This window comes from Podarcis melisellensis, assembly GCF_964234715.1.
Source record: "Podarcis melisellensis genome assembly, chromosome: 10".
NCBI classification, from domain to species: Eukaryota; Metazoa; Chordata; class Lepidosauria; order Squamata; family Lacertidae; genus Podarcis; species Podarcis melisellensis.
Genome location: NC_138542.1, coordinates 75,815,413 through 75,833,724, shown reverse-complemented (window position 1 = coordinate 75,833,724; position 18,312 = coordinate 75,815,413). Strand labels below are relative to the sequence as shown.

The 18,312-nt window shown below is 49.8% G+C and overlaps 2 long non-coding RNA genes across 3 annotated transcripts in view; one reads left to right on the top strand and one right to left on the bottom strand.

The window, feature by feature from the left end:
- LOC309378856 lies at positions 1–14,504 on the bottom strand. 2 transcript variants are annotated; one of them, XR_014172207.1, is made up of 4 exons: positions 14,041–14,504; positions 12,986–13,158; positions 5,966–6,104; positions 1–561 (listed from the first exon to the last, which is right to left on the bottom strand). It is a non-coding gene; the product is annotated as an uncharacterized lncRNA (long non-coding RNA). The 2 variants fall into 2 exon arrangements; XR_014172208.1 differs by having other exon boundaries at positions 1–552; positions 14,041–14,502.
- The window catches only part of LOC309378858, a 230,243-nt gene that overhangs the window by 182,348 nt on the left and 29,583 nt on the right, over positions 1–18,312 (top strand). The gene's annotated exons all lie outside the window — the stretch shown is intronic.

Here is an 18,312-nt window from a genome sequence, read left to right as displayed (position 1 = left end):
GTGTCCACTCTGACTGAAGCTCTTTCCACAATCCATACATTGAAATGGTTTCTCCCCTGTATGAGTCCGTTGATGTTGTCTAAGGTGTCCACTCTGACTGAATCTCTTTCCACACTCCATGCATTGAAATGGTTTCTCCCCTGTGTGAGTCCGTTGATGTTGTCTAAGGCTTCCACTATCATTAAAACTCATTTCACACTCCATACATTGAAATGGTTTCTCCCCTGTGTGAGTCCGTTGATGTCTTCTAAGGCTTCCACTATCATTAAAGCTCTTTCCACACTCCATACATAAATATAGTTTTTCCCCTGTGTGAGTCCGCTGGTGTGTTCTAAGTTTTGCATTGAAACAGAAGCTGTTTCCACACTCCATACCTTTAAATGGGTTCTTTCCTTTTTGTGTTCGTTGATGTGAACTATGTGTGCTCATTCAGTGAAGCATATTCCACATTTCACACATTTTAATGGCTATTCCTAATGAAACGAAAGGTGCCCTGTCCCCTGCAATTCTGTCTTCTCCATCCCCTTTCTCAGAGTGGGCAGAAAGGAAATCCTGTTTGGGCTTCAGGACAAAGAACAGACACAAAAAATGGACACATCAACTGCCATTAGCACCTTCTCCTATTTCAACAACTCCTACATTCTCCCATGTCCTCCCCATGTTCCCAATTTTTAGGAAATGAAAATGGTAAGGTGTCAAATGGTAGTAATGCATCAGCAAACTTTCATAATCCTCAATCATCTTTAATAACACAGCATGATCTTGGAATACTGTTGTCCTCTGAGACTGCCTTTCAAATCAAGTGTTTCCCCCCTTTCCACCTCTAGTTCTTCATGAATCACCTGCACAGTCCTGCTGACCTCAGGAGGTTGATATGCACCATTTTGGGAGACCCAGGCCTTCATCTCTTCCAGGGACTGTGGTCTGGGTCAGTCAGAGAACTAGTGACAAGGCTTGGTGCTTGGGGTCAGCTGAATGGGTGCTCAGGGAAGCTCCTGTTCTTGGAGATGGACCTCTGTCTAAATGCCTCACAATGCATGGAGAGAGCAGGAGAAGCAGGAGGAAAGCAGCTGGCACATGGGAATCCCAGGCGGAAACACCCACCCCAATGGTGCTTTATAATGATGATGTGCTGCCTGATCCTGTACTTGTCTTCTGACAGAGGACTGTCCTAATCTGGCACTGAAAAGCAGGGTATTCAAGGCAAGGAGATAACTGTACTTAATGGTAGGTAGCCATATTGTTCTGACACAGCTGAAGTAAAAAAGTAATAAAAATAGTCCAGCAGCACCTTAGGATCTTGGGAGAAAAGCAATGAGAAACCTAGACAGCATCTTAAAAAGCAGAGACCTCACCTTGCCAAGAAAGGTCCTTATAGTTCAAGCTATGGTTTTCCCAGTAGTGATGTATGGAAGTGAGAGCTGGACCATAAAGAAGGCTGATCGCCAAAGAATGGATGCTTTTGAATTCTGGCGCTGGAGGAGACTCTTGAGAGTCCCATGGACTGCAAGAAGATCAAACCTCTCCATTCTGAAGGAAATCAGCCCTGAGTGCTCATTGGAAGGACAGATCATGAAGCTGAGGCTCCAAGACTTCAGCCACCTCAAGAGAAGAGAAGACCCACTGGAAAAGTGTTGCTGGATTCAGAACTCACAGGGTTAAGGAGTTCTGAGTGACGTCTCTCCATTCCTGAGGCATGACTAGAAGGAAGGAGTGGCTTTGCTCACTGCTCGTTTGTCTCTGCTGTCGAGAGAGACGGAAGCACAAAATGTGTGCTCTAAGCCCAGGGAAGTTCCGTAATTGTTTTACTGCCTGAATAAACACTGAGTTATAAACACACGGACGCCTAGGTGTGTTTGATCTGTTTACACCGCAAGTAACAGCAAGCTGCGTGGATATTCTGCTACTGTGGCTGACAGAAGACGGAGGACCAGCAGACGTGGCGTGAAGGAAGCGTGCCGGGCTTCCATTCAAGCAGATGCGCCTAATTGGGGTCCAATCCAATTAGCCACGCTAATTTTCCAATAGGTTATGGGTTGCTAATTACTGCTTTGAAGCTGTTGCGACGGTGTGTTTGAAGTCAGCTGCGAAGACGCTGCGGCCAGCTGGAGTCCTGCCTGTGTCTGGGGCAGAGGAACTCGCTGAGAAAGAGCCGATCTGCTGAGCCGGGTGCCGGGAAGCGACTACTGGTTACGTGAGTACGCTGGGCCCTGGGGGAGAAGATGGCAGACGGCCATGATTCATACGCGGTCCCGTTCGAAAAATTAGATGGAAAAAATTGGGAAGAATGGAGCCGGAAGCTGAAGGCCTGGCTGGTAGCGAAGGGCTTGTGGGAGGCAGTCCAAGGGCCTCCACTACCCCCACCAGCGGCTGGTGCTTTGGCAGCAGAGGTTGCGGCTGCGCACGCGTCGCAGAGAAGGAATCAGAGAGCCCTGGGAGCTATAGTGCTCAGTCTGGATGCTTCCCAGCTACCTTTGGTGGAAGAGCTGGACACTGCTCAAGAGGTTTATCAAGCTTTAGAAAGAGTGCACCACAGAACCACAGCTGGGGCAAAGATACACACTACCAGGCGGCTGTTTGAGATGAAGCTGCGTCATGGCGATAGCATTAGAAAGCATGTGACTGAGATGCTTTCTGTGTTCAACCAGCTGAGGCTGTTGCAAGTGAACTTTTCTGAGGAGCTGAAGGTTTATATTCTGCTCAGCTCTCTGGACAAAAGTTATGACAATTTGTGTCTATCTTTGGAATCGATGGACCCACAAATGCTGACGCTTTCTTACGTCACAGGACGTCTAGAGGACGAGGAGGAACGCTGGATCAGAGAGGGCAGGGCTGGCACGGGGGGCTCTTCCAGTTGCAGGGGGGCCAGGCCAGCAGAATGCATGGTTCAGGCTTTTTCCACAGCTTCTCGTCATTGTTTTGTTTGCAATTCTCCTGACCATCTGCGGCGCTCCTGCCCCCAGAGAGCCAGAGAGGCTGCGCAGGATGTTCCCAAGGTCGTTTCTCATGGGAACCAGCCGGGTTTCCATGGCAGCCAGTCCAGGAGGGCAGGCAGACGTGGGAGATCGCAGGGAGGACGTGACTCAGGAGGCGAAGAAAATTCTTATCATCTGACAGCTTCTATGGCGCTTTTGCAGGACAGCTCCAAGGAGGAGGGAGTGCTGCACTGGGTCTTGGACTCAGCAGCCAGCCAGCATATGATTACAGAGACACCTGCTGTCGAGATGTGGAACTGCAGATCTGTTTCAGATGGGAAAACTATTGTGTTAGCTGATGGGAAACAAATGCCGGTTTATAACATAGCAAATGTTTATGTTTCTGTTTTACAGGCGCAGCTGGAAGTGTACGTGGCATCTGGGATGCAACATTGTCTTTTATCTATTCCTTGTTTGTTACAGGAAGGGTATAAGGTGTACTTTGAAAACAATGTTTGCACAATCTCCAAGGGAGGGAAGCAGCTGGTCAGTGTTGAAAAGGGGCAGAATAATCTCTTTGTTCTGGAAATGCCTCTGAAGGGTGAGGGGAATGCTGAGAGGGCACAAGCTATGCGTGCTACAGTTCCCACTCATGTTTCATGTGCGTGTGCTTGGCACAAAAAGATGGCACATGGGACACTTGAAGATATTCAAATGTTACAGGAGTGCACTAAGGGTTGTAAAATACAGGAGTGTGGCAAATCCCTAAATTGTAGGGCATGCAAAAGGGCAAAGGTAAAAGGGTGCAGTTATCCCGAGGTGGAAAGGGTAACCACAAAACCTTTTGAACTTGTGCACACAGACCTTTTTGGGCCCATGCAAAAGAGTCTGGGAGGGGCCAGGTATCTTCTGGCGGTGCAGGATGATTTTAGCCAGGTTTCATGGTGCTTTGCTCTCAAATCGAAAGAAGATGCACCACAACTGATCAAAGATTGGGTTGCAGAGGTGGAACTGAGGTTCTCCACCAAGGTGCAGGGGTTCAAGAGTGACCGATGTGCAGAGTTTACTGGGTCTGCTCTGCAGGGGTTCTTTCGCCAGAAAGGGATACGTCACAAGGTGACGGCTCCTCAGGAAAGAGGTGTGGCAGAGCTCAGATGTGACGCTCTGGTCCGAGCAACAGAGGTTTTGCTGTCAGACTCTGGTTTGCCACAGAGCTTTTGGTGGGAAGCAACGAGAACTTTGTCATTCACGATGAACAGGTCCTACAACTCAGTGGTAGGTGAAACCCCCCATTTCGTACTCTACGGATAGAAGCCGCAGGTGCATTTCTTCCGTGCGTTTGGGTCAACGGCTTTGGTGCCGGTACCAAAGGCGCAACAAAAGCAGGGTGGTCCTAAGTTCCAAAGGATGATCTTCTGTGGATATGAACCTGCAACCAAGGGATGGAGGTTTGCATATCCGGAAGGTGACCAGACCAAGCTTCTGGTCAGTAAACGTGCTGAGTTCTGTGAACCGGATGGTAGGTCACAGCACAATGCAAGGCATGATGTTCTCTCAGAGTGCCTGTCTGAGGATGAGGATGAGGGAGAGCCAGGGGCTGAACCTGTTGGTGAAGACCAGGTTGATGACCAGGGTCAAGAACAGGGTGGGGCGTCTCCACAGGTTGCTAAAGGGGAGCCCAAGAGTGAGCCTGCGTCTCCTGTTAGCGTAATGCAGAGAATTCGAAGACGCTTTAAGTCAGAGGGGGAATCCCGTGATGCAGAGGACACACTTGCTGACCACAGTGAGTCAGAGGAAGTCCTTGAGTATGTACCCAGGCGGTCCTCTCGGGCCATGAAGGGCATTCCACCTGACAGGTATCAGGCCACAGGTGTGTGGGTTGGTTTCGCACAGTGCGAACCTGGGAGTTGTGAGGAGGTTCCACAGTTGCCTGACAAAGACGCCAGGAAGGGGCGCAAGGCATTGGGAAGGGGACTGATCTCACAGAGGTCTGTAAAGGTAAACACCCAAGTCACCTCAGGACTGGATAGAAGAGGGGGTGTTGCTGGATTCAGAACTCACAGGGTTAAGGAGTTCTGAGTGACGTCTCTCCATTCCTGAGGCGTGACTAGAAGGAAGGAGTGGCTTTGCTCACTGCTTGTTTGTCTCTGCTGCCGAGAGAGACGGAAGCACAAAATGTGTGCTCTAAGCCCAGGGAATTCCGTAATTGTTTTACTGCCTGAATAAACACTGAGTTATAAACACACGGACGCCTAGGTGTGTTTGATCTGTTTACACCGCAAGTAACAGCAAGCTGCGTGGATATTCTGCTACTGTGGCTGACGGAAGACGGAGGACCAGCAGACGAGGCGTGAAGGAAGCGTGCCGGGCTTCCATTCAAGCAGATGCGCCTAATTGGGGTCCAATCCAATTAGCCACGCTAATTTTCCAATAAAAAGATCCTAATGTTGGGAAGATGGAGGGCACAAAGAGAAGGGGACGACAGAGGATGAGATGGTTGGATAGTGTTTTCGAAGCTACCAGCATGAGTTTGACCAAACTGCGGGATGCAGTGGAAGACAGAAGTGCCTGGCATGCTCTGGTCCATGGGGTCACGAAGAGGCGGACACGACTAATCGACTAAACAACAACAACAGCAGCAGCACCTTAGGGACCAACCATGTTTGTTCAGGTATAAGCTTTCGTGTGGATGCACACTTCTTCATATAGTGATGGGTAGTGGGAGATGGTAGTAGGAGTACCTTTCTGAGAAAAACCCCACCCCACCCTCCCAGATATACAAGGGTCTGGTGACATCTGTGTCAGTGTATCTGAAGAAGTGTGCATGCACACCAAAGCTTATACGTAGAACAATCATAGTTGGTCTCTAAGGTGCTACTGGACTATTTTTTAATTTTTTATTTCAACTGTGTCAGAACAACACGGCTACCTACCTGAATCTAGATGTCATGGGGTGTTGGGGAGCAGTAGTTCCTTTGGTGGGGGACATGTCCTGCACCTTCTGGGGTCATTTTTCCACCCTTGGTGCCCACCCTGCACTGAACTCTCACCTGTGGCTTCCAGAAGCTGTCAGCATGCAACAGGGGTTCAAGCAACGGCTTCAACCGGCCGGCTAAACCAGGTGAGGAAAGCTGTTGGGTCTCAAATCCTTGGGGGGCTGGGGAATTCTGCTGCACCTGAAGTCAAGCCCTGGTGGATGGAGAGGAGGAGAACAACCGTGAATCCCACAGTCCAGAAGGCAGATTCTACCCGTGCGGAAGAGGAACGTGAAGGGCAGGTGCGGCACGTCCACCTGGAGGCTTGTTATCTAGTCCCAGGGTGACTCTGACACTGAATTATATATAAATTACAGTATTGAAATGCACCTGCTACCACTTCATAGTCTGATATTACTATATTCTGTCTGTTTCTTACTTGAGTGCTGTTTTGGTTTGCTAAGTCAGGGTTTTACTGTGAATTACATTTTTGCTATTTTTTGGGTCCTGTTATGCTTATCTGTCTTCAGTAATAAATTTCTCAGCTGATTTTTTCCCCTGCCTCTGAGTGTTTTTTCCTACTCTGCTAACTATACATCGATCATTATGGAGGAGCAAGATCGGCAACCTCAAGCCCTCAACAGCCTCGGCCCTGTGGACCTGAAGGAGCATCTTCACCCCCATCGCTCAGTCCGGACAGGGAGGTCCGCCTCCGAGGGTCTTCTGCTGGTTCCCTTTGTGGGATGTAAAACACAGGAGCAGTCAATGACAACATTCCTAGAGTGTACATGTTAGAACATGGGGAGGGATGTCTGTCCAGCAAGCAGGTAAACTTCCTGGGGACGGACTTCCTCCGCATGTGACCAGAGGTGGGTGTGGCCCCACCTGTGCAGGTAATGATAAAAGCACAGGGCAGGCAGCCATCTCTCTCTCTTGCCTCTTGCCTCTCTCTTGCCTCTCTCTGCCATCTTCCTTCCATGAGGAACATCTAAGGATGCTCTCTTGGCTCCCAGCCAAGAGAGGAGATAAGGACTATCTTGCTACAAGATAGATTCTAAATGTATTTTACCTTTTTAAGTCTGTGTGCCTTCTGGGATCATATTGTGAACAGAACGTGAGTAAACTCTTTTATACTTTTATAAAGACTGTGTAGTGTCTTGTATTTTAAGAGGGATCAAAGGGGAAATTACCAGAGTAATTATTATAGAGGTTCTAGCGAACCTGTGCACACGTTACCGTTGCAAACTAAAAAGGGAATGTTTATAAACTCTGCTGATATTTTGGGAACTTGTTAGCACAAGTTGGATAAGGATATAATTAGTCAATATATCCTCTCCTGTACCCCAGAACATTCCCACAAAGGGTTATGGGCCCAGTATTGCATATTTCTGCGTATTTTTGAAGGATTGCTTTGGATTGTGATTTTGAGTTGAGTAGTATTTTTCTGAGTTAACTTCCTGGTAAGCACATGGTCCTTTGTTCCATTGTGCAGTGGGGATTAAGCAACCCCCCCTTCCCTCAGAGTTCACAGTGACCCAAGGCAGTGAAGAATTATTTTGAGATTTTTGAGATTTTGATTTTAAAATTTTGAGAAATTTTGAAATTTTGAAGAATTTTCAAATTTTTGGATTTTAAGATGGCTAGAGCAGCTTTTGATACTGATGCAAAGCTAGGAATGCCTGTGCTGAATGAACACAATTTCATACACTGGAAGCAGCGCTTGATAGCATGTTTAGATTATAAGCACATTTTGGAAGCTTTAAAGCCTCAGCCTACAGGATCGTCTGAGGAGGATTTAGCCAAGATAAGTGCTTGGAAACGCATGAACAGCGAAGCTAGACACATAATTTTGAGTGGACTTCGCGATGAGCAGCTATCATTAATAAATAGTACAGACGATGCATCTCAAATCTTAAGAGATATTGAGTGCGTGTATGGAGAATCTAGCATAAACTGCTTCAGAAACTTGGTGTGTAAATTAACCAGATTGAGGATGAATTCAAAAGAGGAATTCACAGAGCACATCAACAAGTTTACTGAGATTATTCAAAGAATTGATTTGACTCCCAAAGCTTTTGATGAAGATACAAAGATAGCATTTTTGTTATCATCACTTGGACCACGCTTTAGCGCATTTGTAAGTTTGATGGATCATAGACAAGGTCTGACTTTTAAAGACTTGATTGGTTATTTAAAAGAAGAATGCAGAGATAGAGCTGAATCTCCAGTGAGAAATGCTAGAAGCAAAGACAGTAGTTATGCATCTAGGCAATTTACAAAGTCGAAAGAGATGCCTAAGAAAGTGATTTGTTTCAATTGTAACAAAGAAGGACACATTGCAAAGAATTGCAGGGCTCCTAAAGCAAAGAAACCCCACCCCTTTCAGCCAAAAGGGGAAAAGAAGGGGAAATGTGAATGCACATGGCTACTGCAAGAAAGGAATTTAACAGTCCAGAATCGTGAGAATAGACGTAATAAATGGATTTTAGATTCAGGTGCCAGTTCACATTTTTCATATAAAAAGGACTATTTTAATGAGATAAATGATGAAGAAGGATCTGAAATTGAGATTGCAGATGGCAACATTGTTAAAGCAAAAGGTGCAGGTTCCATGAGTCTGAAATGCAATATAAACAATGAATGCATTGAGAACACAATCTCTAGAGTTTTGTATGTTCCAGAGCTGAGCTGCAATTTAATTAGCGTGTCCACTTTGGACAAGAAAGGTTTCCAGATCACATTTGGAAATGGAGAATGTAAAGTGACTAGAAATGGCAAAGTGTTTGCTCAAGCAAAGCTAATCAATGGTGTATATGAGCTTGATCTTTCAGAGAATCAGTCTGCAAAAGTGGCACATTCCAGCCAGAAGGATGAAGCAGATCTGGACCTATGGCACAGAAGGCTTGGACATAGAGACACCAACGTCATTCTGGATCTACAGAAAAGAGATCTTGTAAGAGGTTTGCAGGTAAAGCAGAGCAACAAAGCTCCAGCAAAGTGCATAAGCTGTATTACTGAGAAGGCTGTAAAACCTTCATTTCCACGTTGTGCAGAACAAAGAAGCAACAAAGTGCTTGACATAGTGCACACTGACATATGTGGACCCATGAATGTTCCCTCACTGGGAAAGAATAGATATATTTTAATATTTCTGGATGACTTTTCAAGATTTTGTGTTGTATATTTCCTCAAAGAGAAGAGTGAGACAGTGGACAAGCTCCAGGAATACATTGCCATGGTCAAGAATAAATTCCAAAGAGCTCCAGCTGTGCTAATGAGTGACAATGGAGGTGAGTACTGCTCAAATGAAACGCAGGCTCTCCTGGCCAAGGAAGGAATTGCACACGTAACCACAATTCCTTACACACCACAGCAGAATGCCATAGCTGAGAGAAAGTTTAGGTCCATTATGGACATGACAAGGTGCATGCTAAAGGATGCATGTTTGCCACAGAAGCTGTGGGCCGAAGGAGTGTACACATCTGTCTATTTGCAGAATAGACTGCCAACTAAAGGTGCAGAGCGCACACCATTTGAACTTTGGCATGGGAAAGCTCCCAATCTTTCGCACATACGTGTGTTTGGAAGTCCGTGTTACTTCCACGTGCCCAAAGAACACAGACACAAGCTTGACTCCAGGGCAAAAGCAGGTATCCTTGTGGGATATGCCTCTGGAGGCAAAGGATACAGAATTATGGACTTACAAACTGGTAAGACAAATGCATACCATGCGGTTTATTTTGATGAATATGGAAAAGTAGACACTAAGAACACTGTTGTGGATTCTTCAGATGAGTCAGAAAGGACTCAAGAGTTTGTATATTTCCCTTTTGAGACCCCACAAAGTAATAATCTGCCTTCGAGTGTTACAGCGCCCCCTACAGGCAACACACTAGAAGACGCAGAGGACCAGAACCCTGGCGGCACCAGAGACGAAGATGAGGACTCAGATGGGGACATGCCTGCGTTGGAGGAGGATGAGGAAGCTGATGCGGTTGCAGAACCAGAGGTCAGACGCTCGTCCAGAACCAACAAAGGTGTCCCACCATTACGGTTGTCCTACTTTGCAGGGTCGGCGTTTCCACAGGAACCTTCCACTTGGGAAGAGATACAGGAGATGCCAGCTGCAGAAGCCAGTCTCTGGAGGAAGGCCGCGCAGGAGGAGATGGATGCACTGCATCAGAACAAGACCTGGACACTCACTGAGCTGCCTCCCGGTAAGAAGGCCATTGGCAGTAAATGGGTTTTCAAGGTTAAGAAGGGGTCAGAAGGAGAAGTGCAGCGCTACAAAGCTAGACTTGTAGCACAGGGATTTTCACAGCGTTTTGGTGAAGACTATGATGAAGTTTTTGCACCAACCGTGAGGTACAGCAGTGTAAGAATGCTTTTAAGCATTGCAGCCTCCAAGAAAATGAGAGTGAAACACATAGACATTGCTACCGCTTTTCTACATGGGCAGATTTCAGAAGAAATTTATATGAAACAGCCCAAAGGTTTTGTGAAACCACATGAGGCGCATTTAGTGTGCAAACTCCAGAAAGGACTTTATGGACTTAAACAGGCTGCTAGAGCCTGGAACCAGAAGTTGCATAAAATGCTGACGCAACTTGGGTACAAGCAAGGCGACGCTGACAAGTGCTTGTACAGTAAGTCAAATAATGGACAATTCTCATATATTCTAGCATTTGTTGATGACCTGATTATTGCCACAGCAAGTGAAAAAGACTATACACAGATAGTAAAACACCTTAGCAAAGAGGTGGAGGTCAAGGAGCTAGGAGATGTCCAGTACTACCTCGGGATCCAGGTGGAAAGAGAAGAGGACGGTTCATTTCTTCTCAGCCAAAGACAGAAGATCCACGAGCTAGTTGAGCACATGCAGATGCAAGACGCACATCCAGTTGCTACACCGATGGCTACTGACTTCCTGAAGAATCAGCAGGATTCGAAGCAGTTGCCAGACAACAATGACTACAGGTCGGCGATTGGTAAACTTTTGTATTTAGTTACCACATGTAGACCTGACTTAGCTAATGCTGTGGGGATTCTTAGCAGAAAAGTGAATTCTCCCACTGAGCATGATTGGGCAGGTGTAAAGAGGGTGGTGCGATATTTGAAGGGTACCATGAATTGTAAATTAAGGTTACCAGCCGTCAGAGACCCTAAGTTGGTTGGGTATACTGATGCGGATTGGGCTGGGGATAATGCTGATTATAAATCAACAAGTGGTCACGTTTTCATGTTTGGTGATGGACCTGTTGCATGGGGCAGTTATAAACAGAGCTGTGTAGCATTATCTTCCACAGAATCAGAATACGTTGCAGCAACAGAAGCCTGCAGAGAGATCGCCTGGCTTGATCAACTCATAAAGGACTTTGGGTTGGTGAGAAAAGGGCCTGTCAGCTTGCTGGAGGACAATCAAAGTTGCCTGAAGCTGACACAGAGTGAGAAGTTCCTGGCCAGAACAAAACACATTGGGGTTAAATACCACTACATACGCCAGATGATCCAGGATGGACTTGTGGAGCTATCCTACTGCAGCACCCAAGAGATGACTGCTGACATCCTGACGAAACCCCTACCAAGAGAGAGTTTCCAGAATCTACGTGTCAAGCTGGGACTCTGGGTGGTTGAATAAAGTTGTTTATATTTTGTGTATGTTGTATTGCCTGAGAAGGGGTATGTGGGATGTAAAACACAGGAGCAGTCAATGACAACATTCCTAGAGTGTACATGTTAGAACATGGGGAGGGATGTCTGTCCAGCAAGCAGGTAAACTTCCTGGGGACGGACTTCCTCCGCATGTGACCAGAGGTGGGTGTGGCCCCACCTGTGCAGGTAATGATAAAAGCACAGGGCAGGCAGCCATCTCTCTCTCTTGCCTCTTGCCTCTCTCTTGCCTCTCTCTGCCATCTTCCTTCCATGAGGAACATCTAAGGATGCTCTCTTGGCTCCCAGCCAAGAGAGGAGATAAGGACTATCTTGCTACAAGATAGATTCTAAATGTATTTTACCTTTTTAAGTCTGTGTGCCTTCTGGGATCATATTGTGAACAGAACGTGAGTAAACTCTTTTATACTTTTATAAAGACTGTGTAGTGTCTTGTATTTTAAGAGGGATCAAAGGGGAAATTACCAGAGTAATTATTATAGAGGTTCTAGCGAACCTGTGCACACGTTACCGTTGCAAACTAAAAAGGGAATGTTTATAAACTCTGCTGATATTTTGGGAACTTGTTAGCACAAGTTGGATAAGGATATAATTAGTCAATATATCCTCTCCTGTACCCCAGAACATTCCCACACCCTTGCTGTTAGAAGTGAAGTTTCAGAGAACCAGGCAGAGGGCCTCCTGCCCCATGGAATGCCCTCCCTTCCGAGGGCAAGGAAATGGGCAACCATCTGACATTTAGGAGACAGCTGTATCAGGAGGTTTGTAATGTTTGATGTTTTACTGTCTTGTATATGTACTGTACTGTCGGGAAGGTAAACGGCATTTCCGTGCACTGTTCTGGTTCGCCAGAAGCGACTTAGTCATGCTGGGCACATGACCCGGAAGCTGCACACCGGCTCCCTCGTCCAATAAAGCGAGATGAGCGCCATAACCCCAGAGTCTGCCACGACTGGACCTAATGGTCAGGGGTCCCTTTACCTTTACCTATATGTACTGTAAGCTGCCCAGAGTGGCTGGGGGAAAAGACGAATACTATAACTTTTACAGTGGTACTTCGTGTTACAGACGCTTCAGGTTACAGTGTCTGCTAACCCAGAAATAGTACCTTTTGTTAAGAACTTTGCTTCAGGATGAGAACAGAAATCGCAGGAGGCCCCATTAGCTAAAGTGGTACTTCAGGTTAAGAACAGTTTCAGGTTAAGAACGGACCTGCAGAACAAATTCAGTTCTTAACCTGAGGTACCACTGTACTATTATTATTATCATGTGATTTTTTTGTAGTTAATTTGGAATTCGTACTGCAATATCAGCTCACGAAAAGTTATGGGTGGAGAAAATCACAGGGTTGCCATAAACTATAATCCCACCCACAAACTCTCATTCACACACAGTCTGTAAATTTGGGGAGGTCACACACCTCACCTGTGCTAATACTGGCAGTCTTTGGCCTGCACAGGCACACCCGGTGTGTAGAGCCTCCAGCCCCAGGCACTGTCTATCCTGAAAATGGGTCCTTTGACTGGGAAGATTCATGAAGTCGCTGTCATCGGATGATGATGGGTTGTATCTCAGCTTGTCAGTCACTCTGACATTTCCTACAAAGAATAAGAGGAACAGAAATGCTTTTGAGGTGCAACTTCTCTATCAATCCTGAGAGCCATTCCATGGACTCTGCACCCCTGTTTCTGATGACAGGTGTACATTATCCTCATCCTCAGCGGAAAAGACAATAAAGATGGAAGCCTGAGAGAGAGGAAAAGGTTTCTGGCTGCTTCCTGGGTGGGATTGCGGAAACCAAGAGCCGCTTCTGAGAAGGCCTCCCCCCTCCCCTCTTCCTCTCGGGATTTCCTCTCCTCTCCAGGGGACCAGTGGGTGGACTGGGCAGAAGTGCTGAGTCTGGACAGGGCAGGGGCTTATGGGGTGGGAAGAGGATGGTGATTGCAAGAAGGAAGAGGTGGGGAGACAGGACCCCCACTTTCCAGGGATCCCTCTCTGGTCGCCTTGAGGGGGGGTCGATTCCTGGGCGGGAGGGAGAAGCCAAGGCGGCCCCCAGCTGTCTCCCCCCCCCATGCTGCGCTTCCTTGCCCCGGGGGTGCCCCTTCCTCCCCCCGCCCTTGCCCCCCTCGCATCCCGGAGTCTCTCCTGCACCCAGACGCCCCCTTGGCCCGGCTCACCCCTCGCCCTGCGCCCCCCATCTCTCCGTCCCTAATGCCCCCCAAGACGAGCCGGGGAGGGACAGGGGGGGTCTCTATCCAGGCGCCTCCCGCACCCCTTAACCCTTTCTGGCCCGCTTCTCCACGCCCCAGGGATGCCTGCGCGGGGGAAAGGGGGCCAGGGAGTCCTCGTGGGTGGGCGCCCCATTTCCGCCCCTTCGCAGCTCGCGTGCCAGGATCCCGGCCCCACGGAAGGCGCTTGGGGGAGCTGGCGGGGTCTCTGCGTCCTTTTCCCCCCTCTCCCCCCCCCCGCGACCCCTTTACCTCTTTGACCTCGCTCCCGATCCTCCTTTCCTTTCCTGCAGCATCGAAAGCCGCCCCCCTAGATCTACGGGGCAGAGCAGCAATCCGGAGTGGAAGCTCCACGTCCTGGACAAGAAGGCAGGGTGGGAGGGGGCTCATCCCCCCATTCCTGGGACAGAAGAGCCGGATTGGAGGAGGAGGAGGAAAGGGTGGGACGTTTGGGGGCGGGATGTGGGGTTGTGGGGGCGGGGTGAGAGGAGGAGGTGCCGGGAGGGGAGGGAAAGAATTGAGGGGGGGAGGAAGGTTTCCCCTCTACCGTCTTCCTTCTGGATCAGGAGAGCGGGGGAGGGGCTGATCCCGGAGATCCAGCTGCAAAGTGGGATCCCCCCCCTACAAGTGCTACATCCTCCCCTCCCCCACCCCACGAGCTTAGATCCCTCCGTGTTTTAGGTCTTGGTGCTGTTCATAGCAGGAATGGGGGGGCAGCTAAACGACCCCCCCAATCCCAGCTCCCCACCCCAGCCTCTGACTCAGGCCAGGACAAGGACCCTGGACACAGGCCCCTTCCAGGCACAACAGCCAAGAGGCTCAGCAAAGCAGCCGATACAATTGGAGCCAGAAGCGGATTCCAAAATCTGAGGGATCCCTTGGACCAGAAACAAGGAGACCAGCCAGGAAGAGGAGAGCAAAAGAGCAGCCAGTAGGTCTTGATGGAAGACTGTCTCCACAGGACTCCCACCTGCCCCCAGGTGGAACAAGATGGAAGCCCCCAACAAAAGAAGACCCCAACTTTTATTAGCTGCTAATCCCCCATGCTACACCCCCAAGACTACATCATGACTACATCATTGACACATCACAAAGAGGAGGGGTTGAGGGAGGAGTTGTGGTGGTAACCTGAGTGTCTTGTTGAGAGCCAGTGGGGTGTAGTGGTTAAGAGCGGTAGTCTCATAATCTGGTGAACTGGGTTCGCTTCCCTGCTCCTCCCCATGCAGCTGCTGGGTGACCTTGGGCCAGTCGCACTTCTCTGAAGTCTCTCAGCCCCACTCACCTCACAGAGTGTTTGTTGGGGGCGGAAGGGAAAGGAGAATGCTGAATGAATGCTTCGGTCTCTGGCTGCGCTCCTTTTGTTCCGCAGGGACCTGCAGACACAGTCCGAAGAGCTGGGTGGCAGAGCAGCCTCACACCTAGATTTTCCATAACAATGTCTTATATATATAAGAAATGTTCATAAATGTACCAAGCAAGCGCATACATAGATATGTGGACCCCATGTCTGGAGCAGCACAGGAAGACCGCCCTGAAACCATTTAGACTTCCAAACTGACCAAATGTTTTCTCTGCAAGGAGGGAGCAGGTGAGGGAACCTTCCCATTGTCTCAGGAATTGGGAAATCACCATCTCAAAGGAATGGCCAGACTACCAGGAAAGGGAATCAGATAAGGCATTATCAGATAACCTGGCAGACAGGAAAAACAACAACATTCAAATTTCTGTTACAGATAGGTAGCCGTGTTGGTCTGCCATAGTCAAAACAAAAAAAATTCCTTCCAGTAGCACCTTAAAGACCAACTAAGTTAGTTCTTGGTATGAGCTTTCGTGTGCATGCGTATCTGAAGAAGTGTGCATGCACACGAAAGCTCATACCAAGAACTAACTTAGTTGGTCTTTAAGGTGCTACTGGAAGGAATTTTTTTATTCAAATTTCTGTTGTGGACCGCCTTTTCTGTGATGTAGGTATGATGTTTGTAGTAGGTGGTCTTGGCTTACGCCCCTTCTGTGATGTATGGAGGGGTGGTCTGGAGCTCCAGGGCAGGGAATTTAAAATGTCTATATAAGGGCTGGCACACCTTGGTTGGGGGTCCTCCTCAGGGGAGCACCCTGTTGCAGCAGATCAATCAAGATCAGGCTTACTAGCTGCTTTGCTTCTCAATATTCTCTTGTTGGCCTCAGTTGTTTTCTCCTACTGATGGAGAACCTACAAGGGACTCTATAAAGGGCTCCTGTGTCCCCCATAAGGGAAGAAGGGCAGCTTTTGCTTACAACAGATGGCACCCCAGTTGGGACCTTTGGTTGGCCGGATTCAAGGGGGGCAAGGAAGGACCGGTGATCCAGCGCGCACCAGGCCATTTGCCAGGAGGAGCCACCAGTCCTCTAGTGCAGTGTTTCCCAACCGGTGTGCCGCGGCACACCAGTGTGTCGCGAGACGTTGCCTGGTGTGCCGTGGGAGGGAGGCGGGCGAGTCGGGTGGCGAGAAGCGAGAGGATCGGGCGCGGCAGAGGCCAGCCCCGCGCTTGGAGAGGACGCAGCAGCCGTCGCCAAACCCGATCCTCCTCCTCCTGCTCCGCCGCCGTCCTCTGGCTCTCGGCCGGGAGGAGCCTGCGGCGACGGGGCGGGCGCCGAAGTTGGCAGAAGTTGGCGCGCCTCCTCGGCAGCGCCTTCGTCCTCCTCCTCCTGCCTCTGCTCTCCTCCGGCGGCGGGGGCGCGCTGCCGCCGGATCCGCGCGCAGCCTCTCGCCTCTGCCCCTCGCCGCGCCGGCCCAGCCAGTCAGCCAGCCGAGGGCGGGCGCGCTCTCGCTCCTCGCTCGCTCTTTCCGTGGCCGCGCCCGGCGCCAGCCCCGCAGGACGACGCTGCGACGAGCGGCCCTGTGTCGCGAGGGGCGGAGCCCAGGGGAAAGGACCGCCCAGCAGGCGCGGCTGAGGCGCGCATGCGTGGCTGGGGGGGTGCACGCCCTCTGCTCTCTGCCTCTCTCCCCCTCCCCCCTCTGGACCCCGCGCGCGAGGCTCTCCGGGGGTGGGAAAAGGGTTTCCCTCAGGCGGAAGGCCCCGTGGGAGCCGGGAGGGGGGCAGCCGCTGCTCTGGCTCCCCCCCGCCCCGAACCGGCTCTTCCTTTCGGTTCTGGCGGGGAGCGCGCTCTCCCCCCCCTTGCGCTCCGCTTTCCCCTCAGAAGAGCCCCCTGCTCCCCGTAATCGAGGGTGATCGTGCCCAGGGGCTCGCCAGATCCCCCTCCGGCTGTCTCTTAGTCCCCACACGATCCCAGGAGCGCGACGTGGAAGTGTGTGGACACCCGCAAAGGTCAGGGATGCTTCTCAAACCGCCAAGAGGCAAAGCCAACGTCCCTCTCACCTGGCCCAGGAGTCCCAGATGCGCCAGTTCTCAACAACAAATGCATAGAACAGGGTGTGCAACCCAAGTGAATCACTATTTTAAGCCATTCCGGGGGGGGGGGAGATGCAACCCATTCTTAAATCTTTCCTACTGAAAATGACCTAAAAGTGTTACATTTGGACGGATCGCCCCCATAACTAATGTTGCATCATCTCACTATTTGCAGCAAGCATATACATTCTTTTCCACGGTTAACTTTTGTATACCTCAGAGCACCAAAGTTTATTTCCTAATTGCTTACTGATCTGCTGGTGAAGCAAGTTTTCTCTTGACTCCCCTTTGAACCATCAACATATCCTTTAACATCCTTTTGACACTAATCAATAAGTTACATTTTTTCTATCTTTTTTATTTAGCTATAAATGCCAGGCCATCTCTTTTCTCTGCCTGGAGAGGAACAGATTGCTCTTGCCAGAGGTCAGATGTGATGGACTTGAGAGGATTCCCTGCTTTCCACCATTCTGTCTGTCTTGACTGCCCCCCCCCCCGTTTCTTTTTCAACTTTCTCTCCAGACTTCCCCTATCAGCATAAAATTAGGCAGAAGAAGCTTGGTTCCCTACCCCTGATCCAGTGCAGGGGGGGGGGGGACGACAAGCAGTTGTAGACAACCTTATTTTAAAAGTTCTCTTCATGTAACTTTAGTACAATTACATCCTCTGTATATCATTTATATCAGAAGTGGGGAGATGATAAATTATGCTGTACCATGCAGCACTAGGGACGCGGGTGGCGCTGTGGGTAAAACCTCAGCACCTAGGGGTTGCCGATTCGAATCCCCACGGCGGGGCTAGCTCCAGTCGTTCAGTCCCAGCTTCTGCCAACCTAGCAGTTCGAAAGCACCCTTATGTGCAAGTACATAAATAGGGACCGTTTCCGTGTGCTGCGCTGCTGCTGGCTCACCAGAGCAGCTTCGTCACGCTGGCCACGTGACTCGGCCGGGAGGAGCCTGCGGCGACGGGGCGGGCGCCGAAGTTGGCAGAAGTTGGCGCGCCTCCTCGGCAGCGCCTTCGTCCTCCTCCTCCTGCCTCTGCTCTCCTCCGGCGGCGGGGGCGCGCCGCCCTCCCCGGCCGGGGGGCTCGGCGGGGCCCGCGGGGAAGGAGGCCATGTTCGCGGCGCGTGGGATCG